This window comes from Mytilus galloprovincialis, chromosome 2, assembly GCF_965363235.1.
Source record: "Mytilus galloprovincialis chromosome 2, xbMytGall1.hap1.1, whole genome shotgun sequence".
In the NCBI taxonomy this organism is placed as follows: Eukaryota; Metazoa; Mollusca; class Bivalvia; order Mytilida; family Mytilidae; genus Mytilus; species Mytilus galloprovincialis.
In genome coordinates, this window is record NC_134839.1 from 25,896,514 (window position 1) to 25,922,133 (window position 25,620).

Sequence of the window (25,620 nt, forward strand, 5' to 3'; positions counted from 1 at the left end):
CACATCCCTAATTAATTGGGCATTTAAAAAGTCAGAATGCCAAAACATATGTTCAAACTCTTTTCGGTCATTTTTTAGTAGCAACAAACAAAAGAACTATGTCAATTGGACATACTTTGATACTATACTTGCGCTTGCATTTTTACTCGATAACATTTTTGTTCGCTTTTGAGATTCCGTATGATATCGTCAAGTTAACTAACTGTGCACCACTTATTGCGTTATGAGTTACAAATTATGACTAACATCAGCAAAGACCAATCGAAACAACATTTGATACAAAAATTTAACAATACTTTTAGATTTTTGGATGATCTATTGGCTCTCAATAATGACGACTTCAGTATGTATACTAAAGAAATTTATCCTGTTGAACTTATTTTGAATAAAGCTAATACTAACAATGACCACTATCTTTTCCTCGATCTTGATATCTATATCATTAACGGGAAGCTTAATACAAAAAAATATGATAAAAGAGATGATTTTTCATTTCCTATCGTTAATTATCCATTTTTAGATGGTATAGCACTAAACAGAAGGGATTGTGCCTGATATTCATATGATGAAGACAATCTTTCAATCAGTTGGCTGGCAGGTCAGTCACTGCTAGTAGTCTTAAATATTTATGTATTATTGTCATTTTTTTTTAATTTTCTTTTTTAGATTTTAGATTTTCTATCAAGCTAGCAAAATTTGATGCAGGAATGCAGATATTTAATGTGAATTTTCATTTAAAAGAACCAATTTATAAGAATATAACTTATAAATATTAATATTTTTGCAAAGATTGATTATTTTTGGTTGTTTAAAAAAAATAGAATTGGCATTTTAAGGGGAAGTAACTCCAAAACAGTGCATTTTCTGAAGGATTCTACATGGAATTTTCCTACTTTGTATTTTAGCCAGAAAAAATGTACGGTGACCCTATCTTGTCTTTTGATATTCTCAAGGCATTGTCTGAAAGCTATCTTCCTTTCCCTTAAGTATTTAACAATTCTATCATTTTGTTTAGTTTCTAATCACAAAATGGTGTTTTATCCTGTATAATCCATACAAAATGTGTCATTTTGTCACGTCCTGTAGCTTGAGAAAATGCCCGGTGACCTATCATTTTTATTTTTCAACATATATCTATAGATACTACGTTTTGGCAAAGTATGAGCAAATTCTTAAGCGAGTTAGTTAAGTCGTTAAAGCAAGTTAGCTGTGTTGTTAGTTAAGTCGTTATAACAAGTAAGCTTACTCGTTATAACGACTTTAAAATAAAACTTCCCTCAAATTAAAACTAAAAAATGCTAATTTACCTTAAAATTAAATTATCAGGGGCAGCAACCCCAAAACGCGTTGTCCAATGTAACTAAAAAATCTCGGGCATATAGATTATGACTTGATGAATATTTTTATCCCAGAACTAAATGCTTTTGTAACAGAGATATAAGCTAAAATCTACATTTTACCACAATGTTCTATTTATAGACAAGGCGGCCATCTTGATTTTTGGGCGGGGTCAACGGATACCTTTTTGAAACAACATACCTTAAGGATGATTGTGGCCATATTTGCTTTAATTTTGCCATTAGTTTCTGATTTTCTGAAAGTTATCGACGACGACGGATGCCAAGCGATGAAAAAAGCTCACTTAACCCTCTGATCCAGGTGAGCTAAAAAAGCAAAACGGACAAAAAGCAACGGACAAAAAGCAAAAGTGTCGGACAAAAAGTAAATTATCGGACAAAAAGCAAAACGGACAAAAAGCAACGGACAAAAAGCAAAAGTTTCGGACAAAAAGCGAAATTATCGGACAAAAAGCGAAACGGACAAAAAGCAACGGACAAAAAGCAAAAGTGTCGGACAAAAAGCAAAATAATCGGACAAAAAGCAAAAGCGGACAAAAAGCAAATTGCGGACAAAAAGCACCGTATCATCCGTATGAAAATTATTCATACGTCATCACGAATTGATTAACCGTTATGAAATATCTGTTTCACATATGACGACGGATATAAATGTTCCAATTATCGTTACTACAATACTTTTTCATAAGAGAAATACAATTAAAACAAAGAAATGCAGAGTATGTTCAGGCCGACCCTACCTAGCTGTCGCCATCATAAAAGTACCTTTTTGTAATGATTGCGTTTGGTACCATTCTTACTTCAGACCTTCACGACAGCTACATTTAAAGCAAACACTTTTAATATGACTAAATATATTTTTCCTTTTTCTGAATGTTTTTTTTTTCATAGGCGTAATTTGGTTATGTGTATAACTGTCTCATTAACGTACATATGCCCGACATCTCCTTCACTAATATGTTTAGGCAATCAAAACCCTAGTTATTTTTCATAGACTTTCATTGACTGGAATTTATATGCTACTTGAAAGATATTTCCAAGAGTTACGTTTTGTTTGAAAGAAATTCGAATGTTGAATATAAATAAACTCATAATAGATACATACCAGGATTGAAATTTTTATTTGCGGCAGACGCGCGTATAACACCTGTTATGTGGAGCCTTCAATGTAATTCAAATTTGTTCCACTAAAATATCTAGTCAAGTGGGCTAAACTAGTATTTACGGAGGTCCGGGTTTTTTTCACAATACAAAATATTAGAATTAAAATTGATCGTAGACACTCTATAATGTTTATACAGTACGTATATGTGTAAAGGATCAACAGAAAATCTGTGCATACAAAAAATATAACGAATGTTCCTCGATTGTTTCATGATTTTGAATCTGAACATTTTATTATTATTTCAAATTTTTTTTTTGATGAGATTAAAAAAATTATATTTTTAACAAATTGTTATAAATTTTTATGCAAAAACAATCATAAAATATAACAAGCTTATAAATAGTTAACGCATAATGCACGTTTCATCTACAAGATACTCTCCAGTTGCTCCTCGAATCAACACATTGAAAGGCCGAACAAAGTACTATGATGAAGAGTATTGAGACAAGTCAATCTATTAATATTACCATATCATTTAGTTCATTTAAACACAGAAGTGCTGACAACTGGGCTCACTCGTTAAATATACCAGGTTTATGATTTTGAAGCCAGGCTGGTGTTTCGTTTACAACACCTTCCTCATCAGTGACAGTTACTTTGTTGTTGTCAGAGATAGTCATTAAAATATATATACAATGATTTTATCCCTTATTTATCAAAGGTCAAGGATACATTGATACTATAATATTAAATATCAAACTTTGTGTGAAAGAGAGACAAAATAGTTATCAAAAGTACCAGGATTATAATTTTATACGCCAGACGCGCGTTTCGTCTACATAAGACTCATCAGTGACGCTCAGATCAAAACAGTTAAAAAGCCAAACAAATACAAAGTTGGAAGAGCATTGAGGACCCAAAATTCCAAAAAGTTGTGCCAAATACGGCTAAGGTAATCTACTCCTGGGGTAAGAAAATCCTTAGTTTTTCGAAAAATTCAAAGTTTTGTTAACAGAAAATTTATAAAAAATGACCATATAATTGATATTCATGTCAACACCGAAGTGCTGACTACTGGGCTGGAGATACCCTCGGGGACGAAACGTCCACCAGCAGTGGCATCGACCCAGTGGTGTAAATAGTTATCAAAAGTACCAGGATTATAATTTTATACAAAAGATACTTAAGGGATGTTCATACTCATAAGTCGAAAATAAACTAACAAGGCCATGGCTAAAAAACGAAAAAACAAAGAGACAAACAACAGTATACAAAACGCAACATAGAAAACTAAAGTCGGAGAAATCACGAAGCCCGCCAAAATTGGGGGTGATCTCAGATGATCCTGCACCACATGTATCACTCGTAATAAAAAAGGATTTTTATGTGGCCACGTGACGCTTAAACTGATTTTAGTTCACTGATTTCAGTTCGCAAAAAAGTTGAATACTGTATTCTTTGGTAGCCTCTGCTCATGGCTGAAAATTATGTATAAATGTAAATGTTACCCTGTAACCGGTATAAAAGATAGGAAAAAGAAGTCATGGATTAAAGTATCAATTGAGAGACACATACTCTATATGCAAGCGCTGTTAGAATGTTGATATATAGAAATAGAAAGTTCACTGCTGGGAAGCTGAAACCATCTCTTTCGTGATAAAGTTTTGTTCTTAGTCAACATTGGTTGTCTATATCTTTGGTGAAAGACCAGCCATTGGGCAATGAGGATATAATGCATCTGTTGTATCCTTCATTTAAGGTTAATTCGGATAGATGCGTTCAAAATAGTCACCAACTACGAACTTTGAATCATTTGATAAGAGGATTTCGTCTATGTAAAAAATTTCTGTACCCCAATTACAATTAGATTTATCTATAGTTTATTTGAAAACATAATATACACAATTTGATTGCACTATCAACCAAAAAAGTAAAATAACAAAAATACCGAACTGCTATGAAAATTCAAAACGGAAAGTCCGTAATTAAAAGACAAAATCAAAAGCTCAAACACATCAAACGAATGGATAACACCTGTCATATTTCTGGCTTGGTACATGCATTTTCTTATGTAGAACATAACATGAATTTAACCTGGTTTGATAGCTAGATAAATCTCTCACTTGAATGACTGTCGCATATAATTCCATTATAGTGACAAAGATGAGTGAACAAAACAAACAGACATAATAGGTAAAAATGTCAAAAATTAGGGTACAGCAGTCATATTGTGTTATAATGGTAAAGATTATAAAAACAAACAAATATGTAACAAAGAAAGACAAAAATCATAAAGACAAAGCATTTTAGATTAAATGAAAGACAAGAACGCAAAAAAAATTATCATGGCACACTAACAAAATGACGGGATGTATAAGTACAGCGCCACGTCAAATGGATATCTGTAAATCTGTCTGTTTATCAACATTCGCACATCTGCCAGTCATATAACCTTTGCAAACATATCAATCTTATCAACCTTTGCACATATGTCAGTTCTGTCAACGATAGCACATCTGTCAATCCAATCAAGCGTTGTACATCTGTCAGTCCAATCAATCTTTGTACATCAGTCAGACCTATCAACCTTTGCGCGTCTGCTTGTTCTTTCAACATTTCATCATTTACAAGTCCTATTAACATTTGCATATCTGCCAATTCTCTCAACCTTTGCACATATGAACATAAACAAGTACGCTAATATTGTTAATGATTGCAATCTGTTTTTTTTTTCATAATCATACCGCACAGTGAGGAAGACTGCATTGTTAGATAAATATTTATCATTTATATTATATGATTTCACAAGATGACGATGTTGGATTTCTAGTGGGAAATATCATATGCATAATAGGACGAGATTATGCTACTGTAATGTGGATATACACAGTTCTTTGTAGACTGAATTTTTAGCGTGCTTGTTCACAAGGTAGCTGTTAACGTAATGAAAAACCACACTGACTGAACACAATATTCTTAATAGCCATTTCACTTACTCCTCAATTCCGAGTGCTGAGCGGAGAAGCCGAAAATACGAATTTCCAACTCTTTGGTTTGACCCGATAGGTTACCGAACCTTCTATTTTCCGCGAGGCCATTAAGGTGGTTTCCAATTCAATGTGTATACTTTCAATTATATTATGATATAAATAAATCAATTATATTAGTACTAAAAAGTATTCAACAAACCATGAAATTGTTTAAACTTTAAGTTGTCGTTACACTGTTATTTATAAGAATATGTTTGATATAAATAGTGTCATTTACTTGTTTGTGCGCAAATTTGATGAAATACTTTCGATTAGGAATAATGTTGAAATTTTGATACAGTTAAAGGGTCATAAGATTCTCGAACATAACACTTGCCGAAGTTTGTTTTAACAGCAGGAATGTTTTATCATACACTGAACATTTTATTCGACTGTGTTTGTTCACTCGACTGGATAAACGACTTGAAGTTATAGTATTTACAATTATATATACAGGTATTAGGAACACGACTGTGTTTTGTGAGAGTGAGAGACTACAGGTGAGTTAGAATGATATTTAATATAGCTGAGTGTAAAGGAGGCACAATACAAAGATTTTATAAATCAAACTCGAAGTTTTAAAATGCTGTAACTTTCTTAATAATGATTGAAAAATGGTAGTTTTGGATAGCTAACAGATTACTCTTTCAAATTAATGCAATGTTAGTATTATGCAACAATTATGTAACCAATTATAATGTTAACTGTGTCTAAAATATTTTTCACCCCACTTGTAAATGAAATTAGCTTCTACATAGGTATCCCTACAGGGTTTATTTTCGTATATGTTGTTCCTATGGCCATTATCTACGGAAGGGTGTCTCAGATTTCAGCTAGAATGTATGAAACAAATTTTACACCTAATCAAACATTATCTTCTTTTATTTGGTTAGGATGTTAACATTAATTAGAGATTTATGAGAGAATGGAATACCATAAGGACAATTTGAGACACTCTTTTGAAGCCCATGATGTGTTGATTAAGATTTCGTTAAATTTTTCTGTATAGTTAAAGAGATGATAGAACTAAATTCATTCAAGTTAACTGACCCAGATTTTGCCACTTATTACATAGTAATTGATTACATAATGATTGCATAATAAAAATATTGCAACCATTTAAAAGATTAATCTTTTATCTTTCTATATAAACCTCTTTTATTATTTTCTATGCATTCATAAAAAAGTTACAATGCTCTTCAACTTTGTATTTATTTGGCTTTTTAACTATTTTGATCTGAGCGTCACTGATGAGTCTTATGTAGACGAAACGCGCGTCTGGCGTATAAAATTATAATCCTGGTAATTTTGATAACTATTTACACCACTGGGTCGATGCCACTGCTGGTGGACGTTTCGTCCCCGAGGGTATCACCAGCCCAGTAGTCAGCACTTCGGTGTTGACATGAATATCAATTATATGGTCATTTTTTGTAAATTTTCTGTTTATTAAACTTTGAATTTTTCGAAAACTAAGGATTTTCTTACCCCAGGAGTAGATTACCTTAGCCGTATTTGGCACAACTTTTTGGAATTTTGGATCCTCAATGCTCTTCAACTTTGTATTTATTTGGCTTTTTAACTATTTTGATCTGAGCGTCACTGATGAGTCTTATGTAGACGAAACGCGCGTCTGGCGTATAAAATTATAATCCTGGTAATTTTGATAACTATTTACAGCATTTTAAAGGTTAGTGATTGGAAGTAAACAAATCTTTGTATTGTGCTTCTAAAATGAAATATAGCCTAGTTGATCAGATAGTCTAGCGCGTCGGGAATAGTGCAAGGCGATTCGGTGCCACGATATCTCAGTAACAAAAACATGCGAAAGCAAATTTACAGATCTATTATTGTTGGGCTGATGTTTAGACGAATTAGGCTTGCTTCTACTCCATTATGATGATCCGATATAATTGGAAATCAGATGGTTTGGATTTATTTTGTTACGTAAAGGGAGAAGACAAGAATAGCAAGTCTGTTATCTCACCATTGCCCTTCAAATCAAGACATTTAAAAGTTCGAATAAAGTACTATCATAATGATGAAAAGCATCGAGGACAAGTCAATCTTATAATATAACCATATCAATGCTAATTCATCTAAACAAATTAGGTGCTGCTGACAACTGGGCTCACTCATCAAATATACCAAGGGTTGAAGTCATACAACTTTGCTCAGTGCTCGGAGGACAAAAATCATGCTCGAAATATGAAATCAAGCATTTTGATTGGTTGATGCTGGAGTCTGAGTACAAAAATCGTTCTCGAAAGTTTTATGACCGCAAGGCCAGGCTTTTAATTTTTAAAGCCATACTGGAGTTTCGTTTACATCAGCTGACTCATCATTGACACCTGCATGAAAAACATAAACAAAAACAAACGTGTATACATAGTATATTGCTCCTCTGATTGTGTTAAAGATGAACTAATTTTTTTTTAAATTTTTATGTGAAAAATTTAACTCTGATAGAGATGTTGTCTTTGACTTTGTTTGCCATAAAATACCAAATTTTTCTAAAATCAGCAAAATATCTCATATCTGTTAAGCTGTGAAGGCAATCAGGTTTTTAATGCTGTTTGAAAATTAATTTAAGTCAATATGAGTTAGATGTATTTATTTCTTACATAAACATATCATATACTATAAACCAAGGGCTTTTTAAATGTCAAATTGTATTTCAATTGTGTATTTATCTATGTATCTATGCAGTGCATTCATCTACCAAAACGTGCGCACCAATCAGAAAATATATTATAAAAAATTTCGGGTGCCTGCGGTGCGATTGGTCCATGGTTTCATGTGACTACAGGATGCTAGATGCTGACCCACAACATCCGCCATCTTGCTGAATTCATTTAGACCCAAACCACAATTTTTGTTCGCCTCAATTTTCATTGTTTTCAGTCGAAACAAAAAGACATGAGTTCCGATGCAAGAGTAAGTGGTTCAAATTGAAGATTCCATCCTGTTTTTAAATATCTATAGCACGTGCATCTCATTTTCAGTTTGGTCGCCGAACTGTAAAAATTATATCGGATAATTTGTGTCAAAATATTCTGCAGAACTAAACAGAAATAATATGTGGAGTTTAAATATCATTGATTGATTAATAGAGCTTTGAAAGATCTATTTTTTCATTCATCAATTATTTATACACCGATGTCGGTGACTTATATTTCAAAGGTCATTGGTGGGAAAAAAGGGGGGGATTTGTCTTTTCGAATCAATTTGCTATAAAATTTCCGATTTCCATTGAATAAATAGCAGGTTAGATTTTTCTTTCTTACCAAATCTGCCTGTACTCTATTAGGGAATGACCATTTAACTTCCAGGTGTGGGGTTATGTTGTTGTTTTTTTATTAAATATTGTGAGTCCCAATTTGATGAAAAAGAATTCTAATCGGGCAGATGAGTACACAAAATAATCTAATTGATTGCGTTGAACAACTCACAATGCACATTGACAACATGAGGAGCTGCACCATTTGTAATTTGTCAATAAATGAACTTGGTTTGACACATTTTGCTTCATATCTGTCCAGTGTTTTAATGAAATATTTTGTTCACTTTTTAGTCGTTCATATGATTAAGTTATTGTGTACATGTATCTTTACTTGTAACGATTCAGTGCCCTGGTATGAAAGAATGTTGACTAATATCATGAATATTTAGATGTTTTATATATTAATATTGAATTTATATATATGCGAAAGCAAATTTACAGATCTAACATTGTTGGGTTGATGTTTAGACGAGTTGTATATACATAATGTACACAGCCATGTAGCACCATCGTTGCTGGTGATCCGATGGATAAATCTGTTGTACAGTTGTCACTGACTCAGACGTACTTATAAATATAATTATTTTCTGTGACTGTATCTTGCATTAATGTGTAGGATCCTTTACTATAGATAATTGAGCTGATCTGTAACAATAACATCTCCATGCCTTGTATATAATGTACTGTAGTATGATGCTAGATTAAAACTGATGTGGAACGGTAACACACGGCCACTGAAAGCTTTATTATTTGTGAAGCCACTGTGGTCTAGTGGACGGCTATAAGCTACAGTGCAGGCGATTTGGTGTCATGATATCTCAGTAGCATGGGTTCAAATCCCGGCGAGGGAAGAACAAAAAATTTGTGAAAGCAAATTAAAAGATCTAACATTGTTGGGTTGATGTAAAACTAATTATCAGTTATTGCGTAACACTGACCGACCTCTCAGCGGTGATGAGCAACTTGACAATTTTAACCAACATTTATAATGAAAATGTGAAAATTAACACGCTGCGGGATCAAGTATTAAGGGACAGCGGACAATTAAGACGCTGCGGGATCTTCGAAAATATTATGAAGGCGCTGCGTATCGGCCTGGGGAGAACACTGAAGTTTAGACGAGTTGTATATTTATATTTTAATATCATATGTTTAGTAGTAAATACAGTAGTTTTCATATTTGATAAATAGCCTGCTGTTTAATCCATATTGTGCAACTTTGATGCGCACCCTTTATCCCATACCCTTTATCACACCCTACTTTTTTATTTATTTTTTTTATTTTAGTTTTTAAGAAATATTTTTCATCAAAATAGGTACGGTCATTTGGGCGTGACGCAATTTATTGAATGACGTCATTATTATGTACATGTGACGTCAAGAACGCCAAGTTTTCATATTTTTTGGCACACTAAATGGCTTTATGCAACTATAAAAAATGCAAAACACACAAAAAAATACAATGATAAACAAAATATTTTTAAAACAACAGCACGCAAATTGTAAGGTTACCCAGTTGCTTCGGATAAGTAATTGAGTAGTTCTTGGAAGGCCTTTGAAACAAGACAAAAGTAGAACTGAAGGTAACCCGGTGCTATGGATCAGAAAACAGTTCATATAATATAATACTCTTCTGTTGAAATATATGATAAAGCGTATAAAACATGGTAAAATCCGTATCGCATGCCGTATCACCCTCAACCAATATCAACCCTCGGGCCTAAAGCCCTTGGGCTGATATTGGTGTATATATGTATATATACAGAATAATTAATACATGGCAAAATCCGTATCATTTGTCGTATCATATATATATGTACGATGTGTATACCGGTTATTTACAAGTATAAATTTAAATAACCTTTAAACCTATGATTGCGCTTTATAAAAACCACAATTTTTATATGTGTGCATGTAAAACAAATTTCTTGGTAAAGTGGTCTAAATACAAACAACATTTTCCAAAAGACCAAAAACAGTGAGAAAGTATTTATTTTAACAAAATGCATTTGACTAACAGGTCGAACAACGGTTGTTCGTAAGTTCTGCTAATATATATAAAATATGCATATTATAAAATGAAAAACATTAAATGGAACAATTATATAGAATTTTTTTTTTATATATTTAAGACTGTTTTTGGAGCAACATCATCCAGACCAGAACTTCAGTGTCCAGCCGCAGCAACTGTACAACAGTTTGATGATAGGGGTAAGACTAATTATGCTTTGGTACATGTACATGTACCATACTGTGAATGAATGAACAAAGAAATTAATATTTTATTCTTGAGCACTTGAAGTATTACGTAAACAAAATTAACTTTTGATAATAAAATCACTGCATCTTTTATGCACCATAGTAGTCATTCCAAAAGTTAATTATTTGCCATCATTCCAATGGGTAGTTGCAGTTCATGCACACATGTTATTTTATTGTTTATTGGAATAACCTGTCTTTTTATTTTACCAGCTATACATGTAATATTTGAATAAAAGTGACACCTAACATCCACGTATTCCAACATCAGTCTGAATTCCGATAGCAAAAAATCTTATTCGGAAGACTCCGTATACATACTATAAGTACTTTATTGTAATTATATTACAAAATATTGATCACATGATGCTAGTATTACTAGACTTGCAATTGCTTTAAATCAATCCGACATTGATATAATGTTTCGGCGGTTTTTGTATTATATGCTAATGATAAATGTATAACATTTATGAAAGGGTTTAAGCATTGTAGGCCCGCCATCATCAGGGATTTACCTATATCAATTTATTTTAATTTTGTCGTTGTCAATAGATCTGCAATATTTTTATGCTTTTTATAAGCTATTATTGGTTTGCTTGAAAATATTTCGTTGCAAACTGCATCCTGTTTTAGTAGGTCCCAATGTTTACTAATGCATTGTTTTAATTTATGAATGCATGGATTAAATTTCGTTGCCAATATTAAAGGAATTTCCTTTGTATTTTGTTTGGCCTTTTTTCTTATTAAATCAGATCTATTACATGATAATGCCTCAGTTATGTACTTTTCGATTTCAATCTCCTTGTATCCTCTCTTTAATAAGTTCGATCTGAACTGTAACAAAATATATTGTAAATCAACATCATTATTTGTTGTTCTAATGTATCTGATTACTTCGCCCTTGATAAACCCTGCAAACACATGTCTGCTGTGACAGCTTTTACGATCTAGATAAAGGAAGGCATTTGTCGGTTTAAAGTGTGTTTTCACATCCAAAATATTTTCATTAGAAAATCTAGTTCCTTTGAAAATATTAACATCAAGAAATATTATTTCTTTAGATGAGAATTCTAGTGTGAATTTCATGAACGGATGATGATTATTTGCTAACTTTAGCAAATCCTTTATTTCCTTCGAATCGCCGTGATATATTAATATAATATCATCACGATACCTTCCATAGAAAAATATATTTTTTCTATGTTCAAACTTAGAAAGAATTTCTTTCATAATTTTATACATGAGTATATCACAGATTTCCGGGCTAGGCACGGCTCCTACTGCGGCTCCTATTCTTTGCTTATATAGCTGTCCATTAAAATCAAAAAAGTTGTTCTCTAAAATTGATCTGAGGAGATAGATTAAATCATCCGTCGGTGGGCATTTGATTTTGTAATCTGATTTATCAATTTGATCATACGAAATTCTAACTGCCGATAATAATTCATCAATCGGGCAATTAGTGTACATTGATACTACATCAAAACTACACAGCCACCAATCTGCATTAGGCTTAATTCTTTCCAACTTGTGTATTAGATCAGACGTATCCTTTATATACGTGTGTTGTTTTTGTACCATAGGTACTAAAAATAATCGATATAGCGTCCAATAAATTCTGTGACAGTACCAATCTGAGATATGATTGGCCGACATGGCGGCATTATGTTATCAATGTTAAACCCATATTTATTGATTTTTACTAATTCCGATTCATTTAATCGGTGTATTTTAGGCAAGATATGCATATACCCAGGTCCATAATCAATTTGATTACCATTATTAAGGTAATTAAATTTGGAGTAATCTATAACACCTTTGGTGTACATGCCTTTGACATATGTATTGATATTACATCTAAGTGCTTTTAGGTCAAAGTTTTCCAATTTGGTGTAATGCTGTGTATTTAATTGGCGATCGCCTTCAAAAAGGTAATTGACCTTATCTAAAATAACAACATTGTTACTTTTATCGGCTTTCTTAATGATTAATGATTCATCATTTAACAGAGACGAAATGCCGGACCTCTGTGAAAGACTTAGATTGTTTCGAAATTTTCGAATTTGCATTGAAGATAGTTCGTGCTTTGTATTAAACAGGTAATTTTCAAGGGTGTTGCAGCTTAAAGGTGGCGTATGTCCAGATTTAACTCTGAAGGGATGAATTTCATCCAAGTTACCATGATATAAGTAACGACATCTCATTTTTCTGGCTAATTCATCAAAATCATGTAATAAGTCCTGCTTTGCCCTTTTGACTGACGGTGAAGGAATGAATTTCAAACCTCTGGATAAAACCAAATACTCGTCATCAGTTAATTTTCTATGCGAAAGATTAACAACCTGTTTTCTAGCTTGTGATAGCATAAATTCTAGCTTACTTTGCTGCATTGCAGCTTTGTTTCTCAGCCTTCGTTTGTGTTTATTTCTTTTAGCATATTTCTTATAATGTCTAGCCATATCTGTGATCACAGAGACTAGTCTTTGTATAAAAGTGACACCTAACATCCACGTATTCCAACATCAATCTGAATTCCGATAGCAAAAAATCTTATTCGGAAGACTCCGTATACATACTATAAGTATTTTATTGTAATTATATTACAAAATATTGATCACATGATGCTAGTATTACTAGACTTGCAATTGCTTTAAATCAATCCGACATTGATATAATGTTTCGGCGGTTTTTGTATTATATGCTAATGATAAATGTATAACATTTATGAAAGGGTTTAAGCATTGTAGGCCCGCCATCATCAGGGATTTACCTATATCAATTTATTTTAATTTTGTCGTTGTCAATAGATCTGCAATATTTTTATGCTTTTTATAAGCTATAATTGGTTTGCTTGAAAATATTTCGTTGCAAACTGCATCCTGTTTTAGTAGGTCCCAATGTTTACTAATGCATTGTTTTAATTTATGAATGCATGGATTAAATTTCGTTGCCAATACTAAAGGAATTTCCTTTGTCTTTTGTTTGGCCTTTCTTCTTATTAAATCAGATCTATTACATGATAATGCCTCAGTTATGTACTTTTCGATTTCAATCTCCTTGTATCCTCTCTTTATTAAGTTCGATCTGAACTGTAACAAAATATATTGTAAATCAACATCATTATTTGTTGTTCTAATGTATCTGATTACTTCGCCCTTGATAAACCCTGCAAACACATGTCTACTGTGACAGCTTTTACGATCTAGATAAAGGAAGGCATTTGTCGGTTTAAAGTGTGTTTTCACATCCAAAATATTTTCATTAGAAAATCTAGTTCCTTTGAAAATATTAACATCAAGAAATATTATTTCTTTAGATGAGAATTCTAGTGTGAATTTCAGGAATGGATGATGATTATTTGCTAACTCTAGCAAATCCTTTATTTCCTTCGAATTGCCGTGATATATTAATATAATATCATCACGATACCTTCCATAGAAAAATATATTTTTTCTATGTTCAAACTTAGAAAGAATTTCTTTCATAATTGTATACATAAGTATATCACAGATTTCCGGGCTAGGCACGGCTCCTATTGCGGCTCCTATTGTTTGCTTATATAGCTGTCCATTAAAATCAAAAATGTTGTTCTCTAAAATTGATCTGAGGAGATGGATTAAATCATCCGTCGGTGGGCATTTGATTTTGTAATCTGATTTATCAAACTGATCATACGAAATTTTAACTGCCGATAATAATTCATCAATTGGACAATTAGTGTACATTGATACTACATCAAAACTACACAGCCAGCAATCTGCATTAGGCTTAATTCTTTCCAACTTGTATATTAGATCAGACGTATCCTTTATATACGTGTGTTGTTTTTGTACCATAGGTACTAAAAAATAATCGATATAGCATAACTGAGGCATTATCATGTAATAGATCTGATTTAATAAGAAAAAAGGCCAAACAAAAGACAAAGGAAATTCCTTAAGTATTGGCAACGAAATTTAATCCATGCATTCATAAATTAAAACAATGCATTAGTAAACATTGGGACCTACTAAACAGGATGCAGTTTGCAACGAAATATTTTCAAACAAACCAATTATAGCTTATAAAAAGCATAACAATATTGCAGATCTATTGACAACGACAAAATTAAAATAAATTGATATAGGTAAATCCCTGATGATGGCGGGCCTACAATGCTTAAACCCTTTCATAAATGTTATACATTTATCATTAGCATATAATACAAAAACCGCCGAAACATTATATCAATGTCGGATTGATTTAAAGCAATTGCAAGTCTAGTAATACTAGCATCATGTGATCAATATTTTGTAATATAATTACAATAAAATACTTATAGTATGTATACGGAGTCTTCCGAATAAGATTTTTTGCTATCGGAATTCAGATTGATGTTGGAATACGTGGATGTTAGGTGTCACTTTTATACAAAGGTTTCAATTCGAAGGAAATATAGGATTTGCTAGAGTTAGCAAATAATCATCATCCATTCCTGAAATTCACACTAGAATTCTCATTTAAAGAAATAATATTTCTTGATGTTAATATTTTCAAAGGAACTAGATTTTCTAATGAAAATATTTTGGATGTGAAAACACACTTTAAACCGACAAATGCCTTCCTTTATCTAGATCGTAAAAGCTGTCACAGTAGACATGTGTTTGCAGGGTTTATCAAGGGCGAAGTAATCAGATACATTAGAACAACAAATAATGATGTTGATTTACAATATATTTTGTTACAGTTCAGATCGAACTTAATAAAGAGAGGATACAAGGAGATTGAAATCGAAAAGTACATAACTGAGGCATTATCATGTAATAGATCTGATTTAATAAGAAAAAAGGCCAAACAAAAGACAAAGGAAATTCCTTTAGTATTGGCAACGAAATTTAATCCATGCATTCATAAATTAAAACAATGCATTAGTAAACATTGGGACCTACTAAAACAGGATGCAGTTTGCAACGAAATATTTTCAAGCAAACCAATTATAGCTTATAAAAAGCATAAAAATATTGCAGATCTATTGACAACGACAAAATTAAAATAAATTGATATAGGTAAATCCCTGATGATGGCGAGCCTACAATGCTTAAACCCTTTCATAAATGTTATACATTTATCATTAGCATATAATACAAAAACCGCCGAAACATTATATCAATGTCGGATTGATTTAAAGCAATTGCAAGTCTAGTAATACTAGCATCATGTGATCAATATTTTGTAATATAATTACAATAAAATACTTATAGTATGTATACGGAGTCTTCCGAATAAGATTTTTTGCTATCGGAATTCAGATTGATGTTGGAATACGTGGATGTTAGGTGTCACTTTTATACAAAGATTGGATTGATTTAAAGCAATTGCAAGTCTAGTAATACTAGCATCATGTGATCAATATTTTGTAATATAATTACAATAAAATACTTATAGTATGTATACGGAGTCTTCCGAATAAGATTTTTTGCTATCGGAATTCAGATTGATGTTGGAATACGTGGATGTTAGGTGTCACTTTTATACAAAAAATACAAAGGAAATTCCTTTAGTATTGGCAACGAAATTTAATCCATGCATTCATAAATTAAAACAATGCATTAGTAAACATTGGGACCTACTAAAACAGGATGCAGTTTGCAACGAAATATTTTCAAGCAAACCAATAATAGCTTATAAAAAGCATAAAAATATTGCAGATCTATTGACAACGACAAAATTAAAATAAATTGATATAGGTAAATCCCTGATGATGGCGGGCCTACAATGCTTAAACCCTTTCATAAATGTTATACATTTATCATTAGCATATAATACAAAAACCGCCGAAACATTATATTAATGTCGGATTGATTAAAAGCAATTAAAGTCTAGTAATACTAGCATCATGTGATCAATATTTTGTAATTTAATTACAATAAAGTACTTATAGTATGTATACGGAGTCTTCCGAATAAGATTTTTTGCTATCGGAATTCAGACTGATGTTGGAATACGTGGATGTTAGGTGTCACTTTTATTCAAAGTTTGGATTGATTTAAAGCAATTGCAAGTCTAGTAATACTAGCATCATGTGATCAATATTTTGTAATATAATTACAATAAAATACTTATAGTATGTATACGGAGTCTTCCGAATAAGATTTTTTGCTATCGGAATTCAGATTGATGTTGGAATACGTGGATGTTAGGTGTCACTTTTATACAAAGATTGGATTGATTTAAAGCAATTGCAAGTCTAGTAATACTAGCATCATGTGATCAATATTTTGTAATATAATTACAATAAAATACTTATAGTATGTATACGGAGTCTTCCGAATAAGATTTTTTGCTATCGGAATTCAGATTGATGTTGGAATACGTGGATGCTAGGTGTCACTTTTATACAAAAAATACAAAGGAAATTCCTTTAGTATTGGCAACGAAATTTAATCCATGCATTCATAAATTAAAACAATGCATTAGTAAACATTGGGACCTACTAAAACAGGATGCAGTTTGCAACGAAATATTTTCAAGCAAACCAATAATAGCTTATAAAAAGCATAAAAATATTGCAGATCTATTGACAACGACAAAATTAAAATAAATTGATATAGGTAAATCCCTGATGATGGCGAGCCTACAATGCTTAAACCCTTTCATAAATGTTATACATTTATCATTAGCATATAATACAAAAACCGCCGAAACATTATATCAATGTCGGATTGATTTAAAGCAATTGCAAGTCTAGTAATACTAGCATCATGTGATCAATATTTTGTAATATAATTACAATAAAGTACTTATAGTATGTATACGGAGTCTTCCGAATAAGATTTTTTGCTATCGGAATTCAGATTGATGTTGGAATACGTGGATGTTAGGTGTCACTTTTATACAAAGATTGGATTGATTTAAAGCAATTGCAAGTCTAGTAATACTAGCATCATGTGATCAATATTTTGTAATATAATTACAATAAAATACTTATAGTATGTATACGGAGTCTTCCGAATAAGATTTTTTGCTATCGGAATTCAGATTGATGTTGGAATACGTGGATGTTAGGTGTCACTTTTATACAAAAAATACAAAGGAAATTCCTTTAGTATTGGCAACGAAATTTAATCCATGCATTCATAAATTAAAACAATGCATTAGTAAACATTGGGACCTACTAAAACAGGATGCAGTTTGCAACGAAATATTTTCAAGCAAACCAATAATAGCTTATAAAAAGCATAAAAATATTGCAGATCTATTGACAACGACAAAATTAAAATAAATTGATATAGGTAAATCCCTGATGATGGCGGGCCTACAATGCTTAAACCCTTTCATAAATGTTATACATTTATCATTAGCATATAATACAAAAACCGCCGAAACATTATATTAATGTCGGATTGATTAAAAGCAATTAAAGTCTAGTAATACTAGCATCATGTGATCAATATTTTGTAATTTAATTACAATAAAGTACTTATAGTATGTATACGGAGTCTTCCGAATAAGATTTTTTGCTATCGGAATTCAGACTGATGTTGGAATACGTGGATGTTAGGTGTCACTTTTATTCAAAGTTTGGATTGATTTAAAGCAATTGCAAGTCTAGTAATACTAGCATCATGTGATCAATATTTTGTAATATAATTACAATAAAATACTTATAGTATGTATACGGAGTCTTCCGAATAAGATTTTTTGCTATCGGAATTCAGATTGATGTTGGAATACGTGGATGTTAGGTGTCACTTTTATACAAAGATTGGATTGATTTAAAGCAATTGCAAGTCTAGTAATACTAGCATCATGTGATCAATATTTTGTAATATAATTACAATAAAATACTTATAGTATGTATACGGAGTCTTCCGAATAAGATTTTTTGCTATCGGAATTCAGATTGATGTTGGAATACGTGGATGCTAGGTGTCACTTTTATACAAAAAATACAAAGGAAATTCCTTTAGTATTGGCAACGAAATTTAATCCATGCATTCATAAATTAAAACAATGCATTAGTAAACATTGGGACCTACTAAAACAGGATGCAGTTTGCAACGAAATATTTTCAAGCAAACCAATAATAGCTTATAAAAAGCATAAAAATATTGCAGATCTATTGACAACGACAAAATTAAAATAAATTGATATAGGTAAATCCCTGATGATGGCGGGCCTACAATGCTTAAACCCTTTCATAAATGTTATACATTTATCATTAGCATATAATACAAAAACCGCCGAAACATTATATTAATGTCGGATTGATTAAAAGCAATTAAAGTCTAGTAATACTAGCATCATGTGATCAATATTTTGTAATTTAATTACAATAAAGTACTTATAGTATGTATACGGAGTCTTCCGAATAAGATTTTTTGCTATCGGAATTCAGACTGATGTTGGAATACGTGGATGTTAGGTGTCACTTTTATTCAAAGTTTGGATTGATTTAAAGCAATTGCAAGTCTAGTAATACTAGCATCATGTGATCAATATTTTGTAATATAATTACAATAAAATACTTATAGTATGTATACGGAGTCTTCCGAATAAGATTTTTTGCTATCGGAATTCAGATTGATGTTGGAATACGTGGATGTTAGGTGTCACTTTTATACAAAGGTCTCATGGATTATAATGTAGATTTAAGACCATGGCATGTTGTGAGTAGTCAAATCAATCAATGGTCTTATGGACAATAATGAAGAAATAAGACCATGGCATATTGTGAGTGGTCAAACCAATCCATGGTCTCATGGATTATAATGTAGATTTAAGACCATGGCATGTTGTGAGTGGTTAAATCAATCCATGGTCTCATGGACAATAATGTAGATATAGGACAATGACATGTTGTGAGTGGTCAAATCAATCCATGGTCTCATGGATTATAATGTAGATTTAAGACCATGGCATGTTGTGAGTGGTCAAATCAATCAATGGTCTTATGGACAATAATAAAGAAATAAGACCATGGCATATTGTGAGTGGTCAAATCAATCCATGGTCTCATGGATTATAATTTCTCTTATGTGCGTGATTTCCAACAATAATGTAGATTTAAGACCATGGCATGTTGTGAGTGGTCAAATCAATCCATGGTCTTATGGACAATAATGAAGAAATAAGACCAGGACACGTTCTGGGTGGTTAAATCAATGCATGGTCTCATGGACAATAATGTAGATATAAGACCATGACATGTTTTGGTTGTCAAATCAACCCATGGTCTTATGGATAATATTGTAGAGATAAGACCATGGCATGTTGTGGGTGGTCAAGTCAATCCATGGTCTCATGGACAATTGTGAAGAAATAAGACCATGACATGTTGTGAGTGGACATATCAAGTCATGGTCTCATGGATAAAAATGAAGAGTGAGTACCATGGCATGTTGTGAGTGGACAGATCAATCCATAGTCTTCTAGATAATATTGTAGAGATAAGACCATGGCATGTTTTGAGTGGTCAAATCAATCCATGGTCTTATGGACAATTATATAAAGATAAGACCATGATATGTTGTGAGTGGTCAAATCAATCCATGGTCTCATGGATTATTATGTAGAGTTAAGACCATGGCATGTTGTGGGTGGTCAAATCAGTCCATGGTATCATGGATTATTATGTCGAGTTAAGACACATCATGTTTTAAGTGGTCAAATCAATCCATAGTCCTGTATTTAAAAGAAGCAATTTTTTTTATAGATATTGTGTGTGTCCCGTGGTGTTCTCTTTTTATTTTTGATGGAGATATTTGGTCTCTTATTTAAACTTATTATTTCAATATTTGTTGAAAATTAATAACTAAAATAATATATTTAGGTCAAATTTATAACCATACATGCCAGATAAAAACAAAATGTTTGGGTGTTTGGTGGTGTTCCATGTTGTGCATGTTGTGCGGAGGTGCTCAGTCCAGTGATGAAAATACTTACCGCAACTTAAGATCCATTTTGCATTGGTGTAGACCGATATCATTTAATATCAAATAACTATTTTGAGGAACTGTTCTTAAATGTACAGAGAAGGTAACGCCTTCATCATGTTCATTGACTTATTGCACAGCGGCACTCATACCATATCTTCTTATATCTATGAAAAACAGCTTGAGATTGTAATGTGACGTTTTTGACAGATATCATTTTTTATTGATATATTGTTCATATTTTGTTGAACTATTATTTAGCTAATCTGGTAAATACTTTATGTATAATGAAGACTTCATGTTTTAACTTAAATACCATTTACATTGTCTTGTCTTTATTTCTGCCAACCGTACTTTGTGTTATTTTATTAAAGCAGTAAATGTGGGTATTTTATTTCATTATTACCTACATATTGTTTAATCGTTTTAAGGGCATACGATACAGTTACAGTGAAGGTAATGACGTTGCTAACGTAAAATGTTATTTTCGCGACGTCAAACTCTGACATATCGGGAAAAGATGCATTTTTCGACTGATTTTTATCATTCAAACTGATTTAATTTGAAAACGAGTGCATGGACCCCTATTTTTTAAAACAGCAATTTGTTTCATTTTGCAAGGAGATTATGTGACCCAAATTTTATAAAACTGTAAATAGCGCAATTTTTTTAATTTTGATAAACATGCAGCAAAAAATGACGTTTTTTCCTCTATTCATGAACATTTGATAAAGATGGAGTTATTTCGGAATAAAAATTGCATAATTTTTAATGATACTTATAAAATACAGAAATTACCGATTATTTAACAAAAACCATTTTGTGTTTATCTTTTAAAACAAAAAAGTTATGTCTTTCTTTCGAAAAAGAAAATACGGACACAAATCTGAATTTTGAGCAAATATACAAAATTTCGACCTTATTTTACTCAAAAAGTAGCACATGAAGGTATATTTTTTATTACATATTTGATTTAATCAGGTAAAAAATAGCCTATATGCAAATTTTCATCAACTTGTAAATACAGGTTCAAAACTGTATCGTATGCCCTTAATATTGTATGTTCCAGAATGATAGAAAACGTGTGTTTTCTTACCGGCAGCTTTTGATTAATTATAAGTTACTTTCACTTTCGCTTTTACCAGAAGTCACAAGTATTATTATAAATATAGTGACAATAGAAATTGTATAATTTGTAGACTGTCCTGAACATCCTGTAGTTATATTTTTTGTATATTTTTCAAAATAGGGATAAATGTTAGAGTATTTTATGTAAAGTTTAGGTAGAAGGAAGTTTTATTTAGATTATTGTAATAACTTCTTATGATCTATTTTTGCACCTACATGTACGTTGCGCACCTTTTCACAGTAATAGGGCTGTGCTGACGTCATTTGATCAGACGTTTAGTGCAAAGATAGATACCTTATAAGGAAGTTTCCTCATTGGGTCATTGATTTCACCCATATTTGGAATTTCTCTCACGCGAAGTAACAACACTAGCGTAAGATTGATAGTATTTTACGTTAGTTCCAGCTTGTCCCTACCGTCGTCTAGCAACTTTATTTACGTGTCTCATAAATTTCAAGGTACAGTTTTTCTAAAGCAGCCGTTTAAGTTCCAGAATGTTGCAATACATATGCAATATAATTATTTATGCAGTTCATATAATTGTTCCAGTTTCCAGTTTTTAACGGAGGCAGAGATTTAATAATTTTCTTGTTTTCAGCTAAATATTATAAGTTTTGAGAATAAAGTTTGATAATGAATTTTAACTTTAAATAGAAGAAAGGTGCGTAAAGTCGGCAAAAGTGTCCGTTTGTTTCAATTAGTCAGGGTTGCTGTTAATATATCTCTATAATATCGAGGGTTAGGAAAATTGTGACTTATTTGTGTAGTATTTTACTAACATGTAAAATTATTGTATTTATATGGAGAGTTGCCGATAGAATCTGTGTTTTCTTGAATGTTGATTTTTGGTGTACCTGTTTTAAAGAATTATCTGTTCATCTAAGCTATACGAAATATTGTTAATTGTTTGATTGCTGCTTAAGAGATTTATATCTGTTAATTCATGTTCCAGTTGTTATAATATTATGCCTGGTGAATAAAACTTGTTATTTCTTATGCAGCAAAAATACTGCAATCTGATTGGTTAATTACCCCGGTGTAAATAACACCCCACCCTGGTTCACCTGGGGATAAATAAAATTTTGCTAAAAATTTCAGAATTTTTTTTTTTTGCCAAGATATTGAAAAAAAAAAATAATCAAAATAAAATGTTAAAAAATTTCAAAAAAAAAAAAAAATTAAAAAATTTTTAAAAAATATTTTAAAATTTTTTTTCCCCGAAAAACTCAAAGAACACAAAAAAAAATTCTGATTTTTTCCAAAAATTAAGTAAAAAGTATTTTACAATGCGCAGCAACATGGACATTGAAAAAATGTTACACTGTAAATTTTTCATTACCATTTTTTCAATTTAACATCCTGGTTTCAAAATGAGTAAAGGAATTGTTCATAAGAAATAAATTCGTTATCTTGGTGTAATCAGGGGTGTCAGAATTTTACACCGTTGTTGAAAATTCATACACCCATTCGGCTGCGCCTCAGGGTGTATGAATTTTCAACAACGGTGTAAAATTCTGTACACCCCTGATTACACCAAGATAACTAATATTATACACTTGAACCGATTTTGTGTTTACATTCAAAACATCAACGTAAATTCTAGCCACTAATGTGATACTTATTTGCATTACATATAAAAATACAATCCGTTTTGCACACACACATAAAAAGGAGACTTTTCCGACCTAGAAACTATATTTGTGTCATATGCGGTATGCAGTAGTGGCTGCAGTAGTAATTCTGAGCATTCATATGTCCTGTTTAATTCTTTTGGTATGTTGTTGGTGTCTGTCTGGTCGGTTGGTTGGTTTAGTTGGTTAGAAAGGTTCTCACCGGTTTGCGAACACATTACAGTAATTTGTTCTATAGTTTCAGTAGGTGTTGCAGATTAAATTGAGAGGGGCGGTTTGAGGGGTACTAATCCCGAATCCCAGGACTTAAAAACACGAAATACCAAGGTCCTGTATTTAAATAAATTGAAATCCTGACATCTCGAAATTCAAAAATTAAATTCCCAGATCCCAAGAGGGTCAATCCTGAAATCCCAAGCTTAGAGAACAGCCGACAACAGTCCCCATAAAAGTCGACATTTGAGGTCAATTTCTTATCACTATAATTGGTCAATATTTTATTAGCGAATAGTTGAATATGTAAGACCCTTCCAATTAATGTCAATGTGACAATGGCTCTAACCCGTTCCTTCAGGGCACATCTATAGATGGAACGGCAGACCAGTTTATTTCCCACCTCATTAGACAATACACCTTATTGCTAATCCTGGCTGACCCGGACGTTGAACAACAATCACTTTTCTATTGTGGCGTCAGATATTTGTTTTATGAAGTCAAAATTTTACAGGGTATCGGGATCGTTCGCCCTGATTACATGTTCGCCCTAGGTTCGTTCGCACTGAGTTTGTTCGCCGTGGTAATCCGTTCGCCCTGGGTTCGTTTGCCCTATTTTCATTTATGATATGTTTATGTTACATTAATGAAAGAAATATATATTTATATATATTAAAATGTATGTATATCTATTAACAGTTAAATACAGAATATTAATTAAATAAAATTCTTGGCTGCATTGTTACACTTCATTTTATAATTACTTTTAATTACTGTTGATTGAATTTTTATTGCTGATTAGGTATGATTTGAAATCTTTGATATCACTGATTGGTATATGAATTGCCTTTGATGGATTAATAATGAAAATAACATTTATCTCAAATAAAATAGTCAGCTTGGATGGGTAAAAACACTGATGTACAAATTGTTAGGCATGAACTTATAATCTAGTAGCAGCTAGCTGTAGACAACATAATACATCGTAAATATTCGGCAAAATTGTAGACCGACTTCAACATATTTAATTAAATACACACCACAACACTATACTGAAAAATAAAAATCGTAAATATTCGGCGAAATTGTAGACTGACTTCAACATATTAAATCAAATACACACAACACAACACTATAATAAAAAAAAAATCAGGGCGAACATACCCAGGGCGAACGGTCTCAGGGCGAAACGGAACTGGGGCGAACAGTAACTAGGGCGAACCGAAATCAGGGCGGACGGACCCGGATTCATTTTACAGAAACCTGTGTGATATCCAGTAATGGCGGACAAAATAATGATAAGGTGTATAGCCCACCTTTTGTTCTAAAAAAAGGGGGGGGGGGTAAAATTCTAAAATAAAAATCACGTGTTTGTAAGAGCTGAAGAGACATGATCTTGTTCAAGACAGAATACAAATTATTATTCTGCAACAAAAAATACAGGAAATAAAAATAACATGTAAGAGTAAACAAAACTGTTACAAGCAAAAATATACGTTCGTGGGCAAAGCTGCCTTGTGTTGCAACAGCTAAAAATTAGATGTGTGCTCCATGTTAGCTAGGTGCGATCTATACTGTTCAAACTTACTCCTGTTGTGTCGCCTCAGCCCTTTTTCGTTCCGATCTCCATCCACATTCTTTCGTTACAGCGCCACTGTTGTCGTCTTTCATTACTCCACACAGGAGAGCACAATTCGTG

General features: G+C 32.1%; 1 protein-coding gene across 1 annotated transcript in view; it reads left to right on the plus strand.

Annotated features, from left to right (window-relative positions):
* Positions 1 to 5,690: 5,690 nt before the first annotated feature.
* The window catches only part of LOC143063241 (uncharacterized), a 30,920-nt gene continuing 10,990 nt past the window's right edge, over positions 5,691 to 25,620 (plus strand). Inside the window, exon 1 of the mRNA XM_076235256.1 lies at positions 5,691 to 5,992. The gene's annotated coding sequence lies outside the window, so the exon portion shown is untranslated. The remainder of the gene's footprint in view (positions 5,993 to 25,620) is intronic.